The sequence below is a fragment of the Clinocottus analis genome, unplaced genomic scaffold (genome assembly GCF_023055335.1).
Source record: "Clinocottus analis isolate CAN_PGR_092001 unplaced genomic scaffold, fCliAna1.0.p SCAF_48, whole genome shotgun sequence".
In the NCBI taxonomy this organism is placed as follows: domain Eukaryota; kingdom Metazoa; phylum Chordata; class Actinopteri; order Perciformes; family Cottidae; genus Clinocottus; species Clinocottus analis.
The window spans coordinates 404199-410198 of NW_027176205.1; positions in this window are offsets into that span (position 1 = coordinate 404199).

Consider the following 6000-nt stretch of genomic DNA (forward strand, 5'->3'; position numbering starts at 1 on the left):
GCCTTCTGCCACCGGGGGGCGCCACCACTCTTCTCCGTTGTTCCGCTCGGCCCGCCGGATGCTCCCCTCTTGCACTTTGGACTGTCGGCGGCGTCCATGTTGGGACTGGGAGCTCTGGGAGCTCTGGGGCGGGGGCACCGCGAGGAGGAGGAGGAGGAACGAGACGGGGCGGGGGGGGGGGGGGGGGGGGGTAACCTGTCTGTGGGGGCGGGGCCCAGAGAGAGGAGCCCTTAGTCCTGGCTGGTCGTCCAACCAGCTGCCGTCAGCTAGGGTGTGTGTGTGTGTGTGTGTGTGTGTGTGTGTGTGAGGGATCAAAGGTCACTGTCACCTGCAAAGCCATAAAGAAACTCTTCAGTCATTCCAGAACAGCACCTGCAGCTGGACCCCTGCAGGTGGACTGACCCGCTGACCTTTGACCTTCACCTGAACCCGACACACAGCCACTCGTCTGTCTCACGCTCGACAACCTCCACACGTATAGACGGAGAGCAGGGTTCTGGAGCGCAACAACACAACAACACAACAACAACAACACTCATGACAACGTGTTGCAGACTTTATTTGTATCATTTGTTTTAATCTCTGTAGGAGCCATTAGTCACGAGTGTGTATTTTATTGTGGTAATGTGTGTTTTACTGTGATAGTTTAAATACGGGGCACCGGTACGAACAAGAGGGATTGATGATGCACGGGTGACGGGGAGATCAGAGCGTTTTTACCGCTAAAGCAAGTACTTTGTAAAACAGATCAGGAAGTCCAAATAACAACATGTAACTGCCGTCACTTTATAATTAAATGTGCAATAAACCAAAGATGTACCAACGGCTGGACTCTTTTACTGAAGCAGCGCGTGAGAAACAGGATCTTATCCCAGCAGAGTGGCCGACACGTAGATCGCCACACAATCTCCTTGGACAACGATCCGACCCGTCAGAGCTCCAGGAGGAGCCGGATAGACCTGGAACGACGATGTGATGTGATGTGATGTGATGTGATGTGATGTGATGTAGTGTGATGTGATGTGATGTGATGTGATGTGATGTGATGTGATGTGATGTGATGTGATGTGATGTGATGTAGTGTGATGTGATGTGATGTAGTGTGATGTGATGTAGTGTGATGTGATGTGATGTAGTGTGATGTAGTGTGATGTGATGTGATGTAGTGTGATGTGATGTGATGTGATGTAGTGTGATGTGATGTGATGTGATGTGATGTGATGTGATGTGATGTAGTGTGATGTGATGTGATGTGATGTAGTGTGATGTGATGTGATGTAGTGTGATGTGATGTGATGTGATGTGATGTGATGTAGTGTGATGTGATGTAGTGTGATGTAGTGTGATGTGATGTGATGTGATGTAGTGTGATGTGATGTAGTGTGATGTGATGTAGTGTGATGTGATGTGATGTGATGTGATGTGATGTAGTGTGATGTGATGTGATGTGATGTAGTGTGATGTAGTGTGATGTGATGTGATGTAGTGTGATGTGATGTGATGTAGTGTGATGTAGTGTGATGTGATGTGATGTGATGTGATGTAGTGTGATGTGATGTGATGTGATGTAGTGTGATGTGATGTGATGTAGTGTGATGTGATGTGATGTGATGTAGTGTGATGTGATGTGATGTGATGTGATGTAGTGTGATGTAGTGTGATGTGATGTGATGTAGTGTGATGTGATGTGATGTGATGTAGTGTGATGTGATGTGATGTGATGTGATGTGATGTAGTGTGATGTGATGTGATGTAGTGTGATGTAGTGTGATGTAGTGTGATGTGATGTAGTGTGATGTAGTGTGATGTGATGTGATGTGATGTGATGTGATGTAGTGTGATGTGATGTGATGTGATGTAGTGTGATGTAGTGTGATGTAGTGTGATGTGATGTAGTGTGATGTGATGTGATGTGATGTAGTGTGATGTAGTGTGATGTGATGTGATGTAGTGTGATGTAGTGTGATGTGATGTGATGTGATGTAGTGTGATGTGATGTAGTGTGATGTAGTGTGATGTGATGTAGTGTGATGTAGTGTGATGTGATGTGATGTAGTGTGATGTAGTGTGATGTAGTGTGATGTGATGTGATGTAGTGTGATGTAGTGTGATGTGATGTGATGTGATGTAGTGTGATGTAGTGTGATGTGATGTGATGTAGTGTGATGTGATGTGATGTGATGTGATGTAGTGTGATGTGATGTGATGTGATGTGATGTAGTGTGATGTGATGTAGTGTGATGTAGTGTGATGTAGTGTGATGTGATGTGATGTGATGTAGTGTGATGTAGTGTGATGTGATGTGATGTGATGTGATGTAGTGTGATGTAGTGTGATGTGATGTGATGTGATGTAGTGTGATGTGATGTAGTGTGATGTAGTGTGATGTGATGTAGTGTGATGTAGTGTGATGTGATGTGATGTGATGTAGTGTGATGTGATGTAGTGTGATGTAGTGTGATGTGATGTAGTGTGATGTAGTGTGATGTAGTGTGATGTAGTGTGATGTGATGTGATGTAGTGTGATGTGATGTAGTGTGATGTAGTGTGATGTGATGTGATGTAGTGTGATGTAGTGTGATGTGATGTGATGTAGTGTGATGTAGTGTGATGTAGTGTGATGTGATGTAGTGTGATGTAGTGTGATGTGATGTGATGTGATGTGATGTGATGTGATGTGATGTAGTGTGATGTGATGTGATGTAGTGTGATGTGATGTGACTCACTGCAGTGTCATAACGTCAACTTCCTGTCAGTAAACATGAATATTCATAACCTCTCAGTTCTTTTGATTCTATGTTGTGTTGTTCACCTGAGGAGCTTTGAGAACAAAGGAGACAACATAATATGATCTGTACAGGATGTCACACACACACACACACACACACACACACACACACACACACACACACACACACACACAGAGTTGTAAACTTAACATTTACTTTGTAATACTTGTTTACACGAGCAGCAGTTAGTAGTCTGGAGACCTGTAAGTACATTTAGTTTGCTCTCTTCTTCTTCTTCTTCTTCTTCTTCTTCTTCTTCTTCTTCTTCTTCTTCTTCTTCTTCTTCTTCTTCTGTGTTTGTTCTGGAAGTCAACATCAAATCTTTTGTTGTTTGATTATTTCTCGCCACATATCAGCAGAGAGAGAGAAAGACGCCTGACATCGATGTGATGTGTATATTCTATATAAAGTAGTGTATATTCTATATAAAGTAGTGTATATTCTATATAAAGTAGTGTATATTCTGTATAAAGTAGTGTATATTCTATATAAAGTAGTGTATATTCTGTATAAAGTAGTGTATATTCTATATAAAGTAGTGTATATTCTGTATAAAGTAGTGTATATTCTATATAAAGTAGTGTATATTCTATATAAAGTAGTGTATATTCTGTATAAAGTAGTGTATATTCTATATAAAGTAGTGTATATTCTGTATAAAGTAGTGTATATTCTATATAAAGTAGTGTATATTCTGTATAAAGTAGTGTATATTCTATATAAAGTAGTGTATATTCTATATAAAGTAGTGTATATTCTATATAAAGTAGTGTATATTCTGTATAAAGTAGTGTATATTCTATATAAAGTAGTGTATATTCTATATAAAGTAGTGTATATTCTATATAAAGTAGTGTATATTCTGTATAAAGTAGTGTATATTCTATATAAAGTAGTGTATATTCTGTATAAAGTAGTGTATATTCTATATAAAGTAGTGTATATTCTATATAAAGTAGTGTATATTCTATATAAAGTAGTGTATATTCTGTATAAAGTAGTGTATATTCTATATAAAGTAGTGTATATTCTGTATAAAGTAGTGTATATTCTGTATAAAGTAGTGTATATTCTATATAAAGTAGTGTATATTCTATATAAAGTAGTGTATATTCTGTATAAAGTAGTGTATATTCTATATAAAGTAGTGTATATTCTGTATAAAGTAGTGTATATTCTGTATAAAGTAGTGTATATTCTATATATAATGAATTCGCCCTGTGTTGTCGTTAAGCCCCGCCCCTAAAGCAGGTGACCGGTTTCCTTCCACAAAACAAAACGTCGCCTGAAGCTGATGTGACACGACCTTCGTCCTCTTACTCCTCTTCCTCCTCCTCCTCCTCCTCCTCCTCCTCCTCCTCCTCCTCCCACGCGCACTCTGACTTCATGAAGCTATGCTGTCGTCACTCTGGAGTCTCGTGCACGAGGCGCAGCGGGTCGCGGCTTCATGGAGGACTCAGGTGCGATCCGGCTGCTCAGGTGAGACCCTGTGAGACCCTGTGCGCGCGGCGCTGCACGCGCACAGACTCACTCTGAATATCATGGTTCAAGTAAACACACAGGGTTCATATTTATAGGGAATTATGTTTGTTTAAAAAAAAACACGTTTTATCCAGCGCGCATTTTACGCGCGGAGACGCGCAGCGGATCACTCAGACCCGGTCTGGTCTCTGGTCTCTGGTCTCTAGTCTCTAGTGTCTAGTCTCTAATGTCTAGTCTCTAGTGTCTAGTGTCTAGTCTCTGGTCTCTAGTCTCTGGTCTCTGGTCTCTAGTCTCTGGTCTCTCGTGTCTGGTCTCTAGTCTCTGGTCTCTAGTATCTGGTCTCTGGTCTCTGGTCTCTCGTGTCTGGTCTCTGGTCTCTGGTCTCTCGTGTCTGTGGTCTCTGGTCTCTGGTCTCTGGTCTCTCGTGTCTCTGGTCTCTCGTGTCTCTGGTCTCTAGTCTCTAGTCTCTGGTCTGTGGTCTCTGGTCTCTGGTCTCTGGTCTCTCGTGTGTGTGGTCTCTAGTCTCTAGTCTCTAGTCTCTGGTCTCTGGTCTCTGGTCTCTGGTCTCTCGTGTCTGTGGTCTCTCGTGTCTGTGGTCTCTGGTCTCTGGTCTCTAGTCTCTAGTCTCTGGTCTCTGGTCTCTAGTCTCTAGTCTCTAGTCTCTGGTCTCTAGTCTCTAGTCTCTAGTCTCTGGTCTCTGGTCTCTGGTCTCTCGTGTCTCTGGTCTCTCGTGTCTCTGGTCTCTCGTGTCTCTGGTCTCTAGTCTCTAGTCTCTGGTCTCTGGTCTGTGGTCTCTGGTCTCTGGTCTCTAGTCTCTAGTCTCTGGTCTCTGGTCTCTCGTGTGTGTGGTCTCTAGTCTCTAGTCTCTAGTCTCTGGTCTCTGGTCTCTGGTCTCTCGTGTCTGTGGTCTCTGGTCTCTGGTCTCTAGTCTCTAGTCTCTGGTCTCTGGTCTCTGGTCTCTGGTCTCTAGTCTCTAGTCTCTGGTCTCTAGTCTCTGGTCTCTGGTCTCTGGTCTCTCGTGTCTTGATGCTAATTCAGCATGAGGACTTGTGAGACCTCTCATGTGTCCCAGTGCCATGACAACAGAGACAGAGACCCAACAGGTGAACAGGTAAACAGGTGAACAGGTAAACAGGTGATAAGGTAAACAGGTGAACAGGTGATAAGGTAAACAGGTGAACAGGTAAACAGGTGAACAGGTAAACACGTAAACAGGTAAACAGGTGAACAGGTAAACACGTAAACAGGTAAACAGGTGATAAGGTAAACAGGTAAACAGGTGAACAGGTAAACAGGTGAACAGGTAAACACGTAAACAGGTAAACAGGTGAACAGGTGAACAGGTAAACAGGTAAACAGGTGATAAGGTAAACAGGTGAACAGGTGATAAGGTAAACAGGTAAACAGGTGATAAGGTGAACAGGTGAACAGGTAAACAGGTAAACAGGTGATAAGGTAAACAGGTGAACAGGTGATAAGGTAAACAGGTGAACAGGTGATAAGGTAAACAGGTAAACAGGTGATAAGGTGAACAGGTGAACAGGTGATAAGGTAAACAGGTAAACAGGTGATAAGGTAAACAGGTGAACAGGTGATAAGGTAAACAGGTAAACAGGTGATAAGGTGAACAGGTAAACAGGTGAACAGGTGATAAGGTAAACAGGTAAACAGGTGATAAGGTGAACAGGTGAACAGGTGATAAGGTAAACAGGTGCTTTAAATCTGTTAA